This window comes from Bombus affinis, chromosome 4 (assembly GCF_024516045.1).
Source record: "Bombus affinis isolate iyBomAffi1 chromosome 4, iyBomAffi1.2, whole genome shotgun sequence".
Taxonomy (NCBI): Eukaryota; Metazoa; Arthropoda; class Insecta; order Hymenoptera; family Apidae; genus Bombus; species Bombus affinis.
Genome location: NC_066347.1, coordinates 16,083,961 through 16,107,437, shown reverse-complemented (window position 1 = coordinate 16,107,437; position 23,477 = coordinate 16,083,961). Strand labels below are relative to the sequence as shown.

Below are 23,477 nucleotides of genomic sequence, written 5' to 3'. Positions count from 1 at the left end.
AGCGAGCAGCAGTCTCGACAATCTCGTCCTCCTCTCGTAGTCTTCAAGAAGCTCCCAAACGAGCGGAAGGGGAACAGGAGGAGGAACACAAGAGGGTGAAACGGAGACGGTGAGCGGGCTGGCACGACTCGCTCGATATCCATTAACCCCCTACCCCTGCAACCATCCCGAGTCTCTGTAGGGTTTAGGGGAGGCTATTCCCTCCTCGTTCATCGAAAAGACACGAGTTTATGCCACGCCGAGAAGCCGAAGCCTCCTCGTTCGTTAACCTGCTCGGAAACTGGAACTTTGGAGTCGAGCCCGACCAGGAACCATATCCTTTTTTTTTTTAAACTCCATCTCGTTCCACCAAATTATCCTTCGACAAGGATGCGTCTGGTTGAGAGATAAAACGACCGCGAAAGTTTCGCAAATTTGTTTATTGGAAACGATAAGCTGAATGGATACTTTGAAGTAGATTTACGATTATGTACTTCGAAATGTGGATATGTTGCTCTGTGTTGCGATGTTAAGCGATCAAAGTTTGAGTATTATGTGAAATAGGAATTTACGAGGCGATGTTATATGTTATAAACATAAATTTGAAAATGACCTAGATTTATGATTTAAGATTGTAAAAGTATCTATGTGCGTGTATAGACATTTAAGCTTTTCACGTTAAACGAGACTTCTTGATACGTTTATCTAATTCTTCGGACAAAACTGAATCAATATTCAGAATTCACGCAATCAGATCCATTTCAATTTTCAATAAATCTGTTTCGCGTTATAGTACAGCTATCGATTAACTGTAGCTCCATAGTTCTATAATATCCGAAATTAAACCGATATTTAATCTTCACAAAGATTTCGTGGAAATTTTCCTGGAAAATTACACGTAACAGTTTCAAACACGAGATGGCAAAAGGGACACACTTTGGTCAGCTTTCTCCCTCCATCGACCATCTTTTCTTCAAGCTTTTCTTCCGTGTCTCGTTTTACTGTTTACGAAGGCGGTCCAGCACGCCTCGGTCATTTAATATTCATACGGTAGCACACTCCTCGCGGGCAACGTCTGTCGTTCCTTTCAAAAAATGAACCACCGCCCCGTTCGCTCGTTCCCTTGGTGAATTAAGAAACTGCATTTCAAAATCGTCGCCACAAAGCTCGATGGCTACTGCCGCTGATTAATTGCCCACATTTATCGTACTGCACCGTTTAATGTAATTTTGCGATAAAGCAGCGAATACCGCAGGGATCTGTTTACAACGACCACGCGACCTTCCTTTGATGAATGTGCATTATCGTGGCAGCAAAGAGCGGATAGACGGTCGATATCTTGGCGAAAATCAAAGTGGCGGATATATTGAAAATTTCTACTTTGACGTTACGATATATTATATTAGCGCGGTATCCAATTCTTTTGGTTTAAAACATATTTGCATTATAGTTTACTTGATCCGTACGAAACTCTGGTTCAGGGGTGACTAGATTAACAGGTTTAATAATGGAAACGGAGTGATTATCGTTGATCCTTTCATTGCCCAAAATTAGTCCCAATTTTCTTAAATTATTTCCCAACAATTCCCAAAATTATTTAACAGGCACTGTGATTTATTTAGAATTTCGCTGACCATTTCGTGAAAAATCTCAGCGAGCTTTATGAATATTCTGAATATAAATATACAGGTCAAAAATTAATTTTTCGATACCCAATTAAAGAAGAAATTTGAATATGGAAATATCGTTGCTAATTAATAGTATATATTAACCTCTAACCCTACCGTATAATTTATAAAAAGCGAAGAATATTTGATCGTAATATACAAAACGTATCCTAAGATCGTAATATATAAAATAAATTTAAAATCAATTCCATACATTTCATCAAAAAATAAACGTTAGACTATTTTTTTTTAGGAATACCTGCGTCTCGTACGACAATATCGAGGTCATGACAAAAGCGTGCATGCAAAAGAAACAGGTCAGCCCGAGATTGAAGAAAAGTTCTCCAAAAATGTAACAGCAATTTGATAGCGTCGTCCTACAGACGAGTATATCGATTATTCCTGCGGCGATTAAAGCTTCGACTATTTTACTCGCTTTAGCCTTTTTTCTCATATATAGACATAAATGTCATTTAAAAGTATCGATCCAAATACTAACTTTCTATTGCCATCGTCTTTATAGCGGAAAACGGGAATAAAGAAGAAAATGTGGCCGCTTTTCCCACAATTCTAATTCCTTCTTCCTTTTTTTTGCTTTTGCTATCGCTTTACGGATAGACGTATACAGATTGAAACAAAAACCACGACGCGAGATAATCTTCTCATATAATATCGAGTATAAAGAATCAAACTTAAAGGGAACAAAATCATTTTAAATGGTTTTGGTCTTTGAATCGAGCTTCCCATGTGCATACGTAGGTCATTTCGTTATACGGATTTGCTTCAGAACGACCAATTACGTTCCCCTTTGTAGTTGCAGTATTCGAGCAATTTCGAAATAGTTACAAATTTTCGTTTCGACGATGCACGTAGAACTGTGGCTCGACGTTCATCGCTGTAATCTAATCGCGTCCATATTTCGTACTCGCCTGGCTTCTGCCCGATTTAGAAAGCGCGTTTCGTATTTTTGGTCAATAAAATAACGTTTCCAATTTTCGAGCAGTGTATCCACGAACAAGCACACTCACACAATCGTCGTCGCTAACAGAGTCCATTACGCTGAAATCTCAACGAGCGCACGCACCGAATACGATCCTGCTTCAATTTTTAAAATCGTACCTTCCCCTCCCCCCCTTCCATGGAAACGAAGTTCACTTCGAAAAACAGTTTTATTCCCAACAATTTCAAGTTACTTTCAATGAACAGACCGAGTTATGGTAGACCGGAAGTCGACGAATCGCAACGCGATTCTACACGCGCTCCTGTTTACGTGTAGCACTGTCTATGAGTCAGACAAAACACTCTTTCCACTTATATAATTATTATATTCTTAATATACGTGTACTATAAGGAAGTCTAAACTATACTACGTTTTCAAAACTCCATTTCTTTATTCAACTAAGCTTCTACTGTTGCAAATTCACCAACACAAAGCTCAAATCCATTAATCGTTCCTTGATAACGCTGCTCGTTACGTTTCATATGAAACTATCGATTGTCCCAACTTACAGGCGGAGGTGTATGTATAATTTTCGTCGCGACTGTACGGATACACATTAGCCGTGACCGAGGTGGTAGCAGCGTGGCACGTTCAATGACACGAGCGCACGAGGAGGACCTATGTGCTACGTGTCCACGATAGTAACGGTACACGATGGGCTGCGGGTGAATGTGCGCCCCTCCCTCTCTGCCGCTTTCGTGCAACTGCATGGTGATACAGAGACGCGGATGCATCCTGTAGGAGAATATAACGAGCTCGAATCCGACTCTCGGGGTCGATGGCTGATGGTTTCGCCTTGCCCTCTCGAACACCTACTCTCCTCTTTCCTTTACACTCCTCCTCCACCTGACCCTTTTTCGCTCTTTCTTCGTCTGTCTTTCTCATTCTGTTTCGTCCCATCTCACACCGTGCACCCTCATTACCTCTCTTTCCAGTCGTCTGATCCTCGCCCTCTTCCCTTGTCCCATCGTCTATACGCCGACAGTGGCGTGTAGCTTTAAATTCAGGACCAGCCAGCCGGTCACGGGGGTGCGCCCTCGCCTGTCGAGTGGGACAGCGCCGGTTACTGGGATAGAAAACGTTTTGACGGGTGTTCTTGAGAGGTGGCTCACCTTCGTTCCGTGCTACCCTGCTGTGTTTGTTCTGGATTTTTATAGACGCGTTTCTCGCGGCAAAAGTCGCGAGATATGCGCGAAAAGATACGCGAGTTTTATCAATGAGAGGAAACGCTAGCTTGTGTACGAGAGTATGTAAATCACAAGGATAGATACACTTGGCGTGTAGTTAAGCAAGTAACTTGTAGTTATTAGAATTAATGGAGAAAGTGTTTAACACTTTGGTCGTGAAACGATGTAATCACGGCATATTGTAGCAAAGGTTCAGCATGAAGCATTTCTTCTTTCGTGTACTTTCGTACAATATGTTTAACGATACAATTTTTTAAATCAAGAACGTAACTTGATTAATTTTAAGATGTCAGAAATTTTTGAGGCTGGCAATAGAAAGCCACGAAAGTTTCATTTCCAAAAACACAATCACAAACGTGCCAGCTATTTCATTTCTATAAATAATTTTCATAAAACGAATCCTATCATACAAGTTACGTAACACGTCGACCAATTTCCGGAATCGAGGGTCAACAGCTACCGAGAGAAAAGACCAGCGTGTTCCCTTTAGTTGGTAAAACGTTCACGTCATAACAACTATCGCGCAACTCCCGACACGATGGTAGAGGAACGACGCCGAAGGAACCGGAAGAAAGTGTCGTCTCGTCGCCTTACTCGAGCAAATACGACGCAAATTCGATACGAGCGGCATACCGTCGTCTCAGTCGACCTGACGCTCGCGTCGAGAATGAGATACAGCACGACTACACCTGGGAATAGTCGGAGCTTTCTCCTTTCACGTCCCCTCCTCTGGTTCAAGCGTCACTTCCCCTCTTCCGATGCTCTCCAGTGTCTCTTACCCCTCTTTCACCTTCCATCTTTCCCTATCCATCCACCTGCCTTTCACGATAACGCGTCGACCAAAGTAACATGTCGGTTTGACTGATGTCGCCTGGCGACATAAACGCCCTCCGGGAGATGCCTTCCGGTTTGATGGCACAACCGTTCTCCAGCTGTCTGTTGTCCTAGAAAGACACGCGAAATGCCACGCCAACGAAGATCTCACGATATCCTTGCTTATCGTAAATGGTATTGCAGTTTGATCGCTAAATTATGGATGAAATTTATTTCGGTTAACATTTCAGCATAATTGAGGATGTTTATGCGTTTTAGATTAGAATAGAGAAGAGCGAGTCGATATTTTATTTGAAAAACTAATTTATAGATAAAATATAGCTTTTTCGATATTTTACGAGTACAGATTTCAATTGTTATTTTAATTTGGAAATCGAGAGCCAATAAGTAAACTACTCGATACCAGAGAAACGATGTAATGTAAACTCACGTTGTAATAAAGTGGAAGAGGTCAGTCATAAACAGACGCAGTAGAATTTAGAAAACATTACGTGTAAGTAAAATTAAAGACACGTGACGACGTTTCCGGCTTTTGTAAAATATATCTTTGTGTTGCACTAACGTGATTTTATATTTTTCATCAAGTGCCCTCCAGCTTTCGTGGAATAATGACATGTTGCGATTTTTCAAGGGAGGACGTCATTTTCTCCCTATTTCTGGCAAGTGGATACAAACAGGTTTACGTTTCCTTTCGCGATTTACCAATTCTGTACGATGTTTGCTTATATAAACATACAAGGAAGTCCCATTCTCCCGAGTATAAAACATTAAACGTGACTTCACTTAACGTTTTATCAAAAATCCCAAATAGGGAAGTAGTTTCACGTAAAATATAAAATTAGAGAGTGTCCGGCCGATCTTCCTTTCACCTTCGCTTTTTAATGATAATAATATCGTACAATCGCATAGCCATTTCACTTACCAATTAATCCATTAGAGAACGAGCAATACAATAATCTGTAAAGTTGCGTAAACCTCATCCGACGAATAATAAAAAACGGAATTTTAAAAATTCAAAAAGCTAAAAATCTAAAAATCTACGGATTTATAACGAAAAATCTGAACTTGTGGAGAATTGAAAATCAAAAAATTCGAGATTCACGTATATGCATTTTTGAAAAATATTGTTTTACCGATGCTATATAAAACGTGTACTACGATAATAGAACTTTTACAAAAGTTCTTCTACAAATCAGGAAGAAAAGATTTCCTGACTTATAGCACTTACAGCGCTGTAAATATTTCATCTTTTCTGTTTCTCTTTCAAAACTCGTAAGATTAGAGAATTTAATCGAGAGAAAAAATAATAAGAAGAAAAATATTAAACAAATTTCTCGGTGAATATAGCTGGATATTCCTGGATATGGGAAGCGACGAGATTTCTGAAGAAATTCGCGATTTAGACATCGATGGTGTTTCTCGAATGGCCGCGCAAAGCTGCTGGAACTTTTTATCGAAATCCTCGTGCTTCCGATTTTCGTGATATTCCTTGCTAGAGATAAGAGCGTGCTTCTGCGGTCGTTGACTCGACGGTAAAATATTATTTCCGCCTGCACTCTCTCTCTCTCTCTCTCTCTCGTCCTTCCCAAAGCAGCGTGCCTCGTGCGCGCAGCGCAAAAGGACCGTCACTCCTCATCCTATCGGCTCTTTTTCTTTCTTTTCTTCTTTGCCAGCTGAAGAGCGAGGGTGGATCAAAAGGACACAGCTTCTCAACGGGGGCGCTCATATGGGAATATACACAATACGAGAGCGTAATGGTAAACGCGCTGTCAAAACTGCAGTCGGTTTCAGATCTACATATACACGCTTTTGCCAACGAGGATTTCGACTTTGGCTTAAACATACAAATCCGCTCGCGATTGATTCTTCTTTATTTTTCTATCTTTATTCGTCGAGGGAACAGACTTTTTCCTGTGCATTTAAATTGTTCGTTGATGTAGTCGTAATTTATTTAACATAATATGCCATTGGTGTTGAATATGTAGGATATTACCTGGCCAGAATTATTCAAACGACTTCAAAGGTCGATGGATATTTCTCGAATAATTTCACTTTGTGGCACGTACAATTTCTAATTAATAATATAGTCAAAACAATGTTCGTTGTTCTAAACAAGAGTCGTCTGTGAAATCAATAAAAATGACCAGCTGTGTATCTTTTATAGCAGAAGTGAAACAAAGCGAAAAAGCATATTCTGTACAGCGACGTACAAAAATGTTTATTCAGCGAGATTTCATACGTTTCTCTCTGAAAGCAAAAAAAAAAAAAAATGAGGGAGTGTTATTTTATAGTGGATGTTAGCTGAAGAAAATAATATAACAAAGAAACACTGGTTATTACTGTACTTGTGTCTATATAGAGGAATGCTGAATTAATTTATTTAAGAGGAATCATCAAAAATCTATTTGACCAAATATCTGCACGTAGCTCTGGAAAGTATTTCACTTTAATTATTTTGAAGAGAATTATCATAAAATTGTACGAACGAAATCTATAATTAGGTATTGCTTAATAGTAAAGAGTATCAATGATGAAGAACGATCTGGAGCAAAATGTACTAAAATAGCAAATATTGGAAACATCTGAAAATTCCACGGTTAAGGATTTTAAGTTAGTGAATGATCATAAATTATAATAATAATAACGTGCTACATACGAAATAGAAACGATGAGCATATTTCGATTAATTTTATCGTACAAAGATGAAGATTTATGTCAAAGGAAATGTAATTAATTAATCGAATAGTTTCGAAGATTTTTCACTGTACATTATTTTCTCTTAGAGAGATGTTAAAACTTTTAATCGACGACATTATTTCTATTCAAATATTTTTGGAGCATACTTTTCGAACGAAATAGCAAAGACGTAGCAAAACGACGATATGAATGAAAAATATAAGTACTTTGATCATAATTATCCGATTACTTTAAATAGGAAGCTAGAGAGAAGAAATAGAAAGGGACAGGAGAAATAAATAATTCACGGGAGATAGATTTTTAATGATCTCTTCTTAACTTCTACATTCTACAGAACTGGATCGAGAAATGTCAGCGAGGTGCTTCATAAATCCCATGGATTTTCCACGAGATCCGGTAAAGATTACTCTCCTTTGATCCGAACAGGATATACGACTAACAGGTCGTCTGATACACGCTCTTTTAAGGGCTGTAGACGTCCTCTGAGATTGGATTTCAATTTCAGTTTTACGAACATCGATTAATACGTTTTTCTCGTGAAATATCGGAAAAAATATTTTCTCACTATCTGGAACAGGACAAAAGCCATTTCAGGGAAATGGCACTCAGATAGAATCATGATGCTTTTCAAGTATCGAGTCATCTTTAGATATAGGTAACAAAAGGTGTGACGTCCTACATATTATATTTCAATACCATTTTCTATCTTCGAGTATTTAGATAGGATTTTTATCCAATTTGTATTTATATCTTTGACTAAGAGCATCGCACTTTATATCAAGAATGAATTCTTAAATCCATTACGAACAAGATCTAATATCGACGCAAACAATTTCAAGCCAATTCTTTGAAACGAAAAAAAGTATCGAACAAACTTTTTCAATTTCTTTCTATACATTAAAAAAAAGAAACAAACAAAAATCGAATAATATAGATTGAATGGAAGAAAACTACAGATGAAACATTAGCTTCGCGTAAAATTACCCTTTAATGGATTAATGTAGCCAAAAATATCTGAAATTCATAAATTTCCAAAATTTACTTCTCTCCAAAAATACAAATCTGCTAAAATTTATGAACGCGAAAAGTGATTTCGATAAAAGAATTAATACATCGATTATCCCCGTGGATAAGGGATTGTGCACGGTGTTTGCCATCTAAAAGAGAGGCGAAAGATTCTTATCCATCCGCGTTGGTCCATTCGACGACGGGTTCGTCTCCGCTCGGGTATTTGCTCCTGTAATCTTTTTATCCTTCTCCTCGTATTCGTGGTCCGCAGGATAGAGGAAAAGGAGAAAGAGGTGGAGGAGTCACAGTATCCAGCCAGCCAAGGAGCAATATCGTTCTCCTTCAGGCGGTTGCTCATCTCCAGAGGACATCAGTTTCTCTACTACCTTCGCAATCTCTCTCTCTCTCTCTCTCTCTCTCTCTCCTTCTCTCTCTCCCTTCCTTCGATCCTTCTCTTTCTCATTTTCTGTCCTCGTTTTTCCGACGCTCTTCTTTCTCGAATCGAAAGAGCATCCTCGGACTGCAAATTAGCCAGGATCTCGTACAAGAAGGTTCGTTCGTCCCTTCTTTGGCGTGGGAGCATGCGAGTCATGCAACATCATCCCTCGGCTTTGCTCCATAGCCTCTCTAACACTGTTATGCGAGCATCGTAAATAAAACGGCGCACGTAGTACTTGCTCGCCAGAAACGTAGCAACAGTTTGCAGCGTATGAATCAGGCGATGCGGTTTGTTTTGTTGGCCTACTTTCTTACGACGCTCACACCGCTCTCCCTTGAAGGTTCGACTGGAGGCAATTGCATCTTTCTTGGCCCGAGGTCAATACGACGCGCTGAACCATGGCGAGGTACATTGATCCCGATTCTCGAATGGCTAGTGAAAGTGCACGAGGGACAAGATGATGCACACCGCGAATTAAGGACGAACACGCGTTACTTTTTGCTCTTGGGATTCTCTGAGAGATATGCCGTTTGAGAAAGTAGAGATATGTGTGTATGTATGTGTATGTGTATATATACAGGTTTATTGAACCAGACGATTCTATTTCGATGATTAATGGACTCGTTTGTAAAATCGTGGAATTGAGACGGGAAAATGGATCGATGTTCGTCCGTGATAATTCTTACGTATTCACAGTTCGATAAAAATTTACTGTTAAAAGATTATGTCTTTTACAGACTGTAGAAGGCTATGACGTGATTCGGTAAATGGAAACTTGTTTGATACTTATCAAATTTTTATTTGCTTTAATGGGAAGACAAGTTGGTGTTTAGCTAAATACGTCGCCAATTATGCTAGAAGCAACATTTATGAAAAGATGAAATTAATATTACTTTTGAAAATTATTATCAAACTGCTAAGAATCTAATTCTTTGATTTATGCTAAATACTCAAATCTTTAAAATGGATGCTTCGAGATGCAGAAATGCATACATTAAAGAGTGGGATTGTAATAAAATATAAGAATAAAGGAGAATTCGCAATTTGGTTAGATAAAAATCGCTGCGAGGTTTTCGGAGAGTAGCGTTTACTTGCGAGCTGGTATAAAGTTCGAGGCAAAGGGCAACGCGACCCTACGCAGAACACGATAAAATACCGCAATTCTTTGTAGATGAAATGTATGTTTTCTGGTGTTGTTACTTTCAACTACAACGGGATATGTAAAACGATTGTTGGCTTGCGGCATAACAAAGTTTTCCGTTGCAGGACGAGGCTGCTGCATCTTTTGTAGGAAACTTCACGCTCGTGATAAATGAATTTGCCATGTAAAGCGTATAACCGCCTAATGTGCGTTAATTAAAAAACTTCCGCCGTCTTTAGCGAGTCGTTACAGCGATATCATTGTCTTAAAATTATCATGTTGGGGCGACTTTAATGCAAGACTTCACAAAAGGGGTTGTTTATTACGATAATTGATTTCTCTTTTATTTTATTTTCAGACGTTTTCGCCGTAGAAAGTTCCACCGTGAAACGACTACTGTACCAGATATTCAATAATCGACCCGTTTTCTCTCTTTTTATTTCATTTCCAGACATTTTCACCATAGAATATTCTATTGTGAAATAAGTATTGTATCAGATACTCGTTTTAAAATTTATATCAATGGAACAATGATATAATGGCTGATGAATCAGTTACGCGAATGGTCTTGAATATTCCACTTCCACGCTATTCAATTATACATACCGTTTTATTGTTCTCGTTTGCGATCGATTCCAAATTATGCTAATAAATTCCGCTGTAAGATTTAACTCTCGGAAGAACTAATTAAAACTTTTCTAATTCCTCTCACTGCTAATTACTGCAAAATCGTGACCGAACGTTTACGACCGCCGATTTTAGGTTGAGATTGTAAATTCATTCGCCGGATTATCGATTCGACAGTCAGGAAACTTTCTGAATGATCTGCCCTGAAAACGTCCCCGTTTACCTTGAAATTAGCTCACACAGTTCATAGCTCACCAGATTATTAATTATGATATTTATACTTGGAATATACGTGCTTTTAAGTGGAATTAATTATAGAATGTATTTGCTTTGTTTCTACTCGTAAGCTGAATAAATTTTATTTAACAAATGAACATAAATAAAGATCAATCGTTTTAAGATCGGAAAGCTTCGAAACAGAACTATTATTTTAGCGGTATATCATTCAAAACTATCAATATAGTATAGATATAGCACTATATATATCCTACATCACGGTGAATCTTTATGGACGTTAACAATTATCAATAAATCTGAAAGATGAAGTCACATTTAAAGTCAATACCTGTTATAGCTATTTCGATGATAATATCTAAATTCTCTACTCGACGCATACTAAATTCACGCGTATCTACTATGTTGCACAATCAAACAGTTAGAATTAAATTCATTGGATATTTCGATAAGCTACTTTCTCGTAAAATTTTGAATTAGAAATTTGATTTCGAAAAAGAGATATTTCAATGACTAAAATATTACCAAGGTACTATCCGTTTCTCTGTCAAAACTGCTTACGATCATCCTTGAACTTTCTCGACAAATACTGGCTATTCTCCAGCCTGGTTCTACTTTATCCCTGGTCCCTCAATATAGAAAACGAATATAGAAGTAGCCAAATACTGCTACAAAAACGCATCTCTGCATAATATCCTTTCTTTGTTCGTATTATCTGTAATTATCTGAAAACGCAAACAAACTTGCCGAATCCAAGCTCGAGAACCCAAGATCAACACTGCCACGATCTTCCTCGTCAGTAAAACTTTCCGTCTAACTTACGTTCGCCATTGAACGCAACAAAGGGGAGCCGACGATCTACAGACAATTCTTCTCCGATCAGTCATTTTCCCGGGCACCGAAAGCTGGTTCAATAGCGTCCGTAGCGGCAAGATACTTAAAACGGTTCCCATCTGACTGGTTCCATCGACGCCATTGTACGACCCAATGTCTACGACGCGCCATCAAGCCGTTCCTTATCGTTCGATTGTTCGTGCAACACGTTAATGAATCCCATTGCAGACTACCTATCGTGCGCTTATCGAATAACGTGATCGAAAAATTTGCACGGATATAACGCCATCTAACCGCGATATCGACGCGTCTGGCAGAAGTACCGTCTGAGATGGGTGGCCAGACAGAGAAATAGCCTAGTCAGCCGCGTACGCCAGCCTGCAACATGGCCAATTGTGCGTTACGCAGTGTAGATAGCCTGCTCGTTCGCGGAAGAGGGGTTTGCTTGGCTGCCTTAACGCCGCCAATTCGCGAGGCTTGACTACGCGCGTACACCACCTCTTTCTGTCTCTCTCTGCGTGGCGTCATTTCCGGCTGACACCGGTATTGTGCAGACTACATTGTCCCAGCGTGTATTCAATGAGACGGCCCGCGGCAACTAACCGTCAGGGGGGCCAGGGGACAGCCGGAGAAACTGCGAGCACCCAGAGACGCCGCACTCTGCTCCACCGACTGCCTCCCCTCGTAAGCGGACGAGCTTCCTTGGAACAATGAATTGTTCTGAAAGATGTCATTGTCCGATCGCTCGCGGGCCCTGTCGCGTTTCGCGTAGTAAACTCTCGCAGCCCTTATACAATCGCCGTTCAAGTCGCTTCTCGATATAAACTATGCACTATACACGATCATTAACCTTTCGTTTCGCGTCTTAATTTCCCGTTTATCGATCGACGACTACCGATTTAGCGAGCGGGCCAGACAAAGGCAACTTTGTCATGGTAGTACGCGAGCAATTTCAGGAATTCGCGTCTGGTTCGTCTCTGTTGGCATGGTATGCTCGTGTCTTTTCTTTTTTTTGAGGGTGATCCATGGGGTGGATATTAAAAACGACGCGTTTTTGCGAGACTATGAAATGAAGAGACAAAGGGAAACTTTGATACGGCGAAAAATTGTTCCTTTAGAGCCCGAGAACCTCGAAAGCACATAAAGTTTGTTGTATAATCTAATTAAAGTTTTCTGATTATACTTTATGTAAGCCAATATTGTTTTCTAACTTCTAAATTTTCAATAAAACCGGTTAATTAACCCTTAGACTAGGTCTTTCGTGATCTTCGAACATACATTTTGTACGTTTTACTTTGTACTATCTGCTATAGGTGCAATATGTCGAAGATTCTACGACGATCCCAATTTCAAATGATCAAAGAATGAATTCAAATGAATTTCTTCGGTTCTTTATAAATACTGTTACTGGAAAACGTATCAAACACGAGAGAGTTTGTGCTTTAAAGACACAAATTTTTTTACGTATTTCTTGTATAACGTTATTTTCTGTTACGTGTGTGTAATAATTTTTTTTATCTCTTATTTAAAGGAAAAAAGACCATATCTCTTTTAAACTGGATTTACCATTTGGATTTTGCACGAATAGAAAGAGCTTAATATTGACTTGTATATTTGTACAGATAACTCGGGGAAGTTCAGAGCGTCCGCTAGGGTAACTTTTATTTCCGATTCCGCAATTATGCTCTATAGTACTCCATACTGTATGTAGGGTCGACACTCGTACTTCAATGTTCACAGCTCTTATCGCGGTAAAAGATTCAATGCGCGGTAAGTTCGACGAGATGATTTCATTGGGAGTACGACCGATATGGTCTGTTACACAGACTGAATAGACTCGATTATATCAATGGTTGGCGTAAAATTCGAACCACCGCGATAACGACGAGTTTTTATTCGCTACCACCAGAGAGAAGCTTCGATCAGAAACCTGAGCATTAATATGCGAATAACGAACCGTACGACGTTTATATTTTAATACAGAAAAGTATTTCAGTGTCTAAAACTGGGAGCATGTGGCAAACGCTCGGTACGAAATTCCATTTCATTGAAACTTTTTGTCTATGCGAACAACATTAGCGAATTTCACGTGAAATTTCTGGTGGAATTTCTGCATGATTGTTCGCTGTTTAGTAAAATGTTTGAATATTTAGAACGACTTTCGTATCGAATTATCAGCGATATCTGCGTATATTCTGGAAAAAATTAATAGCACTCTGAAAAGTAGAAATGCGTTTTTGTATGACTAAATATGTAAATATTGTAGTATCCTGGACAGATTGTCTAAGAAATCTCGGGTGAACCATAAACAACGTTGCGAGAAAGCCTAAATGCCGACAGGCCAAAAGGGTCTGCAACCTTCAATGGACCGTGTGGCCCATCAATGTGTCGTTGGTGCTTCAGTCAAATAGTTACGCGGTAAAAAGATGTGACCGTGGCCGATAACATCAACCAAATCTCAATCCACATCAGAGACCAGGCCACACACCGTGGGCAAGATGGCATCCAAATATCTATACATCCTCACTGCGTACCCTCAATAGTCTTAAAGAGCCACCATAAATCTTGGCATTTTCATAGTTAAGGTCCTTCAGACCAAACAAGTATCTTTTATTTCAGGTGTCCTTTACATTTATTGTTTACTACGGGTTGACACGGGAAAATTAGTTTTTCTCACGTATGATGCTTCCCACTAGCAACTTTCTATCGAGGGCGGCTAAGACCCTTCCTATTCCACCAACCTTCTTATTATCCAATCAGAAGCAATATCTACTGTCCTCACCTTCCTAACCAAAATTGTGCTAGATAAACCCATAACTAGCTTTCCTCAGACTCAGCATCGTCACTGAACTTCACTTATTCTCTATCTTTAGAATAGTCAACATCTTTTTACCGAGTTTCTGCCCTTAGACCAGTCGCATACTTAGTTTATACATAACCATCAGGGTAACTAGTTCCTATATAAAGTTGTTGGAGTGAACTGTGATTTATACGTGTCAATTCAGTGTATATTCAATTGTGACTATTGAATTCATAATAAAGATTGATAAAAGGAGGGCTAATAGTTACGGCTCGACCTTGTTACTTTTATATAATCTGAATTGTGAATTGTAATTTTACGTGACAGCCGCAGATGGTCGCGGAACGTGTATGTCACGTAAACTTGTGACTTAGATTATAAAGAAAGAAGGTTGAGCCGTAGCCCAACTCTTAACTTTCTTTTATCAAACTTTATTATAAATTCAATGATTACAATAGTCTTACAGAGATAGTATAATATACTGAATCAGAGAAAGGCTGAACAATAACTGCCTGAGTTTGCTGAAGTCTCAGCATATATACGTTTTGGTTTGGGGATGTTGACGGGCTCGGTGTAGGTTATGATGATAAGGTGGTGACGTGTGCAAAAGAGTCCGAAGGTCGGGAAGGAAGTCTTATCTCCGATGCAGATTAAGGTGTGGTCGATGTGGGCCTATGAGAAAAGGCAAAGGGATGCTTAAGGGAGAAAGACGAATTAACAGGCAGTAATTAGATGAGACGTCAGAGTGTGGTCAGCGTTGTCGGAGAGCGTTGTCAGCGTCGTCAAAGACAATGTTGTCAGCATCGTTGAGGAGGATGGTCCACGTGAGAGAGAGAGAGAGAGCGTTGAAACCGTGGTGACGAGAGTTGTAAATTAACTATTTAGTTGTCTTAGTTATAGCACATTACTGTATTTAGTTCACGTTAAATAACCATCGTTTCCAGTTTAATCCATTCTAAATAAATAAAGAAATCCTACAATATAAATGAAACATTTAATTTTGGAAGGTGAATTTAATCTTGTCATTGATAAACCTTGTTTAGTCAGGATGATAATCTTGCTGGATTTAATACTTAAAATTGTTTGAGACTCTGGTAATCGTAAATTTTATTAAGTTAGAAACGAAGTATAATAAATATCCTTCCCTATAAAAAGAATATAGGAAAAAGAAACGTTAATGGATTGTTAACATGGAAAGATTAATTGTTAAAAATAACTGCAATATTTAACTGAAACCAAGCGACAACATACGCTACACTCTAAAAATGAAATTCCCTGTAAATATTTTTTATTGAAGTATTCCTCTACAATCTTTAGTAAACAAAATCTCACTAACTCTATTGACAATGTAATCGCTATATTCTACAATTTATCATAATCAAAACATCATATTAAGACTTTAAGTTTCGATTTAAAAGTTAAAATAAGAATCACGAACTAGTACACGATTCCTCTAATTTCGTATGAGATCAATCTTAACAAGAGATTCCAATATTATTAAATTCCGAAAAAACTAAAAAATCCAAAATCGCTTGAAAAAAATTCAAACTAATAAATGAATTGAAGCGTGCACAGCACTAAACGATCACATTAACAGTAACCACTTTTCCAGCCCATACCCTTTATAATTGCAACTACCGTTGCACCACATTTAAGCAAGGGACACGTGTCTTTAATACGGCCTGATACGCATTCAGACATTCGTTGAAACGACAGAGATTCAAATACCGAGAGAAACATGGACCACAGACAGTAATATTCCGTTTTCGTCGACGGAGCGAGTCTGCGAATTAGCACGACGTTACCTACGGCCTACGGCAAATTCTCGACTCCATGAGAAGTAATATTGTCCGAGCAGCGTGGTACGAGCTCCTGTTTCAACCACTTGGACTCCTTTAAACAACGGGCTCCACGCCAAAACTGCGAATCCTATCCGAACCGAGTCAGCTCAGGGATTCCTGAGCAGTTTTGCATTCACGTCACGGCCTCCGGTTAAATCCAAAGATACGTGGAACACGGGGAAAATGAATTCACGGACGATATCGTCGAATAGGGTGCTTGTTGCAGTTGATAATGAATTTTTACGATTCGAGACAACGTGCTTTTTCTGTTTTACGTACACTCTGGCACAAAAGTCTTAGAGTACATCTCCTATTTTTAATAAGTTTTTCGTATTTAATAATTTTAAATGATCGAGTTAAATACATTATTACAATATGATTTACCTACGTTTTTGCCAATTTTGAGAGAATTATAATAAGCGTTTAAAACTTTTAGCAGAGTGTGTGTGTTTTTTCTTCTCTATACAGAATATCGCGAAATTGGAATATATGGGATGCAAGATAAATAACAATTTAACGAATGGAATCTGTATAAACGTGTTAAATATTGCGGTGGAGTAAATAAATAAATATTGATTTTGAGTATTTAAGATAGTGCAGGATAAGAACATAACCTTCAAAATAATATTGAAATTTGTATTATTTGTACTATATATCAGAAATTGCAACAGAACTCGAGAAATATATTTAAGTAACGAGTAACATAAGTGGGAAAAAGGCAGAAACATGAATTTAAAATACATATACTAAAAAGACATAGCATACGTATATACATTAGTATATACATATGTGCATACATAATGTCATTCTAACCTTAGACATACATATTTCAGAACAAGATGTTTCAAAATAAAAAATCGTCGATAGAAAGATTCAACTGGGAAAAAGACGGTAATAAAGATCACAAAATTGAACAAGACACTCGTTTAAAATCTTCCTGATTCTATCGTACATATCGTTTCAGTTATTTCTATCTATAAATATCTCTAGTTCGATTCTAGTTCGAACAATAATTCAGTTGTCCACGTAGCTACACGTCTCAGTCGGTAAAACCTGACGTGATACAAATTGAACCTGCATGGCGTACATAAATCATCAATATCTCTCCTTTCATAGTGGATCGTATCCCTTTGGTTCTATCCTATAGTATATAGCTAAAAATCAACATGTATATTTTCAACAAGATACGCGTTTCAATTAAAAATATGAATTATCATACGCGCATATAAGTTAATTTTTTCTTCTATTTACTAAGATACTCAAAATGAAATCTAGTAGTCATTTTAAGAAATTACGTGACTCGAGATACTTTGTCGTTCGAGCGAATACGTATCCGTATAACCTGAGCAACCGTTAACATAAATCTAGAATGAGAAACTAGAGGAAGAACGACGGGACGAAACAAGGAGATAGAAGGCAATTGATATTTTCTGTTGCTTTCTTACTTACCCCCCACTAGGATGTGCACAACAATTCATCTCCATTCTTCACCGCTTCCAGCATCTCCACACTTTTCTCGACTATTATCCTTCTCGCTCTCGTACGATCATCTAGTAATCGAGCCATCCTCTTCCCTCTCTCCTTAACGAACTCGTCTGACGATAACATTGTCCCAATAAAATTTGATAAAAAATTGGTTATTGCAAGGAACAAATCGCAATATATTGCTCACGATATATCACGATGAAATCGCTTCATTTTTCATCTCGCATTTAACGACGAGTCTTGTTGGACCTGAATCGTGTCAACATACAGAAATTCGTTTTATATACGCGTATACACACATACACACACACCGTACCACACACGTAAAGTGTCATTACTTTTCTGTTATATTTTATTACGAATACGAAAGCATGAAATTAGTTAAATAATTTAAAATCAATATTAGTGTTATTTTATCTACCGCGTGTAATTTACGCTCTAGGCTGAATATATAATTAGTAAATTAAATGATGCAAATGGACATTACGAATCAAATACTGTGCAAATAACTGGTATCCATATTACTCGAGAGAATTATACACCTCACGAATAGCAAACTCTTAGTTGTGTTTCTGTCAACGAATTAACACGATAGGCAACGTTTACTGCAAACAAATCAATATGTGTATTCGATCGATGCAAACCCACTATTGTCGATGCAATTTCAAGGTAAATGTACATACTTCTGAGGAGATACCGAAGATTCTCTCTCACCGTCGTTGAAACGAATCTTTGTCCGTGATCGTAATTTGACAATATTTCACTATTAGGATACCTTTTAAGACTGTAAACGGTTTATAACTCCGCGAAGATATCTACACTTTCAAAATATCAAATACATCCGAACTTGTAAGAACAACTACCACCTGCTACCTACATGTACATATACTACTACTTAGGTAAGCATTTACGAAAATATTTCTGATTGGTCGTATAAATAAACTCAGCTCTCTGATTGGTAGAGAACCTCATTGGTTAAGAAATCTGTCATCAAAATTCACATAATTTGAATAATTTGAATAATTTGAATAATTTGAATAATTTGAATAATTTAAATAATTCAAAGGGATTATTTATGTGCGCATTCTTCATGTATTAATTTTTTATATTAATCTAAACTCTTTTTCGCGATTGGCGTACAAACAAATACAACTCTCTGATTGGTGTCAGATTCTTATTCGTTGAGAAAGTTGTCGTATTAAGATTCAAGTATTGTAATTTGAAAAAGTCGGAGTGATCCTTTGTGTAGTTGTGCGTATTGAATAATTAATTAATTTCGTTTCAAATATTTATAAATTTTCTAAACTGTGTTAATATATTCCATCCAATCACTTAATTCTCAAACGTTATAAACAAATTTCTGGACTCTTTGTATAACATCACGTGTTTATTTATGATATGTACCTACTTACTTATTTGCAATGAAAAATTAAGCAGACAACAGTGAGTTGAACATCAGACTGGTGAGTAAAATACGTTATTTCTTTTCATATTATTCATATCATGAATTATCTCCATGGTAATTTATATTACTTTATGACTACCAAAAGAGGTTATGTGTTGGTCATTTGAATAAAAACGCGAATACCTCTGGACCCTTTTTTTTACACACACTTTCGATGTCCTATATTTCATGTCCATAAACATTTGAATACATCGTAATTTATTGGTCCTGTATTATTTAATTAAATTGAAATAAATTTCCGCGAAATACGAAGGTTGAGTGAACATATACAGATATACATAACATAAAATACTAGCACACACCACTAATATCAACATACACATGTTACGTTTTCTATATATTAAATATTCAATTCATATAAATAGACATTAACACAATGCAGAATTTTATCTAAAAAAATTAATTGACTTTAGTTTGTATTAAAGCTATTTTAATAATTTCCATATATAAATAGTAATATAATTTCTGTGCATATATATATACATACTACATGTATACTCCGTGTAGAAAAATTACTCAGCTTTAAATTGTATCGTCTCAAGTGCGATATCATTTTCGTAATTTCAACTTGTCGAGAACAATTTCCTTGTTGTCTCACGTTAATCTTCTGATCAGCATCTGTAGATAAACATTTTCTTCAGCAGCATAGCAATTTTGTAGAATAATTAACCTAGCCTGTAAGTTAGAAACAAAGCTTAGTTTGTAAAAAGTTTTATAAAAATGAATGGGCCATTAATAAAAGTTTTAACATTTTGCGGATCGAAAATAAGTCTCGCCGGTTCTCCGCGGACATTCTCTCTGTTATCCGTCGAAAGAGCAACTGAAAGCGATGAAAAATTGACTCCACTCGTTGAGCCGTGGCAAAGTTGCCGGAACTTCCGGCGACTTTCCTCTTCTTCGTTAAAAAAAAAAGGGGGGGGGGAGAAGAAAAAATCTCCGGGGATGAGGACGGGATAGCGGAATCCAGAAAAAGGAGGGCAAAAAGCCACGGAGTGGGAGACTTAGAGTGTTCCAGTTCGACAAGCAGAAAAGAGAAGTTTTGGCTCGTTAGTAGTTAGAAGAGTCGATAGAAATCTCGAAAGCGTCAGATTTTTTCCTGAATCTGACTCTATCCATACGTTTCATTCCTATAAGCGTTCTCGAAAATATGAATCGATATTGCGCGAAGGAAATAACAACGTTTGATGACTTTCAATTCCATTCATGCTATTAAGATAAGTGAAGAAGAAAGTAAAAGCATCGAAGATAAATTAATCAAACGGAAATAATATCAGAAATCGTTAAGTAACTTTCAAACAAACTTTCGCTGATATAAAACTAATTTATATCGATATACAAGCTTCGATCAAGAGCGTCCCATATGGATGCCTAAATAGGTCGTTGTTTTAGCTGGTTCGATTTCTCGAAAATTTTCAGCTAGCGATATCTACATCCCTATACGATGGCGAATGATTACCTTCCATGAATCCATTAATGCGCACTGATTAATAAAGCGTATCGAACGTAACGAAGCGAACAGGAAAAGGGAACCATTTATTAGAATAGAAAGAATATAATCGTGGAAGCAGGTACACATTCCTGGCTATCTAATTTCGATCGTCCATCGGCCACGATTCAATACAAACCGTATAATTTCATCCGAATCGAAAACCGATAACGGTTGCGCGGACGTCTGTTGGATCCAACATCGGCACGATTAATTATCCCCGAAAGTGTACTTACACGCAGGACGCGTTAAGCCCGACCACTTGCGTCGAACGTACGTAACAACGCACAGGTAACTTTTTCTCAGTTTCGTTTATTGCGTGCAGCCTGGTATTTGTCGTGTAGATCCAGGCAGTGTAAAGGGTAGGCGGTTTTATTAAACCTCGTCCGGTGGTACACGCTTAACTATCTCTCTGATATCGCGCCGCTACGTGCATACCTCTCTTTGAGATGAACACCATCCTCGAGGCAACCACCACCGGTAAAAGTCCAAGCAGGCAGGACTAAAAGAGGTCGACAACCCCGCCTTCGATAATTACCGTGGGTGGCGTGGGCGAACCTCTTTCTCTCTTTTCCTTTTCCTTCCCCTTTTCACCCTTTCTCTCGACCTTCCCTGTCCTGCTCTTCACGGTCTCCTCTACCCTTCTCTCTTTTCATTGCTGTTTCTCATCTCGCGTCTTCGTCGCTCCTTCGGTCTCTCGTTATCGTCTCTTTTCCTCCAATTCCTTCTGGTTCTCTCGTTCTCTTTCACGCCGAAGCTTTTGCGCCTCAGTTGCGACGAATCGATGGAGCGCTCTGATCGACCGATAAAAATATACCCGCGATATACATATGGCTGTATTATTTTGAAAACGACCTGGTTCGCCTAACCTCTGCGTCGGTGTACGATCCCAGTAATGGTAAAATGCCGGTGAATAAACATTTTTTTGAGCAAAACTTACGCGAAGGAAACAAAAGGGCGAAAGAGTGAGAGGAAGAGAGAGAGAGAGAGGAGGAGGAGGAAGGTCATTGTTGAGAAGGTAGCCGTGGACAGAAGGGGTTGTCGTCGGTGCGGCAGTAGCAATACGTCGAGCGAAGGGAGCAATATTCTTTGATGTCGAAGACTCGACGTTTACCAACGTCACGAGGATTCCAACGCGGGCATGGTTCGTATTCAGTCCGTGAAATATATCGTGAACCGTGCAGAAAGAAACGAGAAGTGGCAAGAGGGCAGATTGGAAGGGCGAATGTGATCGCTGCAGAAGGGAAAGGAAGAGGGGAAAACACGTAAAGATATCCGCTCCAATGAATTCACGAAATAGTTCCCTGTTTCTGACAAAACTCACGGTTCCGTGCTAACCATCCTGAGAATTATTTTTCACAATAAAACGTTCCGCGGCACTGTCTCGCAGTGTTCGATTTATCGTAGAAATCGATGAAATTTAAAAGTTCCTAATGTAGAGAATACGTTGGACATATAGTAGGTCAATCGAGTAATATTTCAAGCAACAAATATAAAATTCATAATGTGTAAATTCATACCAAGCGTGAAATATTTCTTTCCTTTTTATCTCTTGCTCGAATACAGCTTTACTTTTTAATCGATTATACATAAATATATTTAGAATCTTTGAAATTCATTTTTCCAAATCTCCAAATCCAAAGATAAAGCAACGTGTAATATTCATTAAAACAAATATTTCCACAAATAATTAAATTAAACTTAGAAAATTGATGAAATCTTCTAATTAATTTATAATAATTTTTATAATATGGAAACAGATCATTCGAGTTAAGAAGTTATTTTTATTTTAACATATACCTAAACAAATCTTTTTAAACGTTATTGCACACCTGTAAAAATTTAGTACTGTTGTATAACTTCTAAAAAACAATTTCCTTCCTTGTTAGTCATACAAAATCTGTATTCTGCATATTAAATTGCATCGTATATTGGCTCGCATATAATTTCCTAATATTATATGCCCGTTATTGCTGCAATATACACATTTGTCCCGCATGTCATATTTAGACATGTAACATTAAGTGTAGGTAATTACTCGCAAAGGTATTTATCCGATAATATTTACTATCTTAATGCACTGTAAATAGGGAGCATCCATGAATGTAAACGCTCGTTTGTTCAATTTACAGCGTTCGCTGTAAAGTTATGAAATTCATTTCACGCTCTTACCACGCGCTTTGAGGTAAGAAAAGCCTGAGGGACTGTGAACACGCTAATTGCGATTCGCCAAAGGCTGTTTGGAACGGTTTACTGTTCCAATTATTGCGCTGCGAAAGCTTGCTCAATTTCGAGAGTAACAGCTAACATTGCAAATAGAACGAATAAATTGTATCAGTTTCTCCGTATAATTACTGATTATAGGATGAAAGTAATCAGTTTTAAGATAGCTACCTCAAATTGTAATTACATTTCGAATACCTTGTAAAATTTAATCGTGCGTTTTAATTACGTTTTAACTTTCGTACCGAAATATTCGATGGAAATAAACATTTCAATAATAATTATGCAGATGCGGTTGAATTATACGTATTTAATGCAATTTGATGCATTATTATCGTAAAGCATTTACCATGCAACTATAATTTTACGTTTCCAAAACATAAAAGGTATAATATAAATATTAAGCACTGTATATTTGAGCAGATTTTTCAAAAAGTTGTTTATAAAAGAATTATTAATTTCTTAATATCACCAGGATTAGTTTACGAAAAATTTCGAGAATGAACAGATACTTAAGCATACTCAATAAC

The 23,477-nt window shown here is 37.8% G+C and overlaps 1 protein-coding gene and 1 long non-coding RNA gene across 15 annotated transcripts in view; one reads left to right on the top strand and one right to left on the bottom strand.

Moving 5' to 3' along the window:
- LOC126915812 (uncharacterized) overlaps window positions 1-18,625 on the bottom strand; it is a 73,589-nt gene extending 54,964 nt beyond the window's left edge. The window contains exons 1-3 of one of the 3 annotated variants that reach the window (XR_007710347.1): window positions 18,457-18,624; window positions 17,738-18,022; window positions 17,061-17,442 (exon numbers count right to left, since the gene is read on the bottom strand). This is a non-coding gene — a long non-coding RNA (uncharacterized LOC126915812). Of the gene's footprint in view, window positions 1-17,060; window positions 17,443-17,737; window positions 18,023-18,456 lie in introns of those variants that run through there. The other 2 variants (XR_007710348.1, XR_007710346.1) reach the window with 2 other exon arrangements.
- Window positions 1-23,477, top strand: part of LOC126915809 (cell adhesion molecule Dscam2) — a 127,547-nt gene that overhangs the window by 20,898 nt on the left and 83,172 nt on the right. The gene's annotated exons all lie outside the window — the stretch shown is intronic.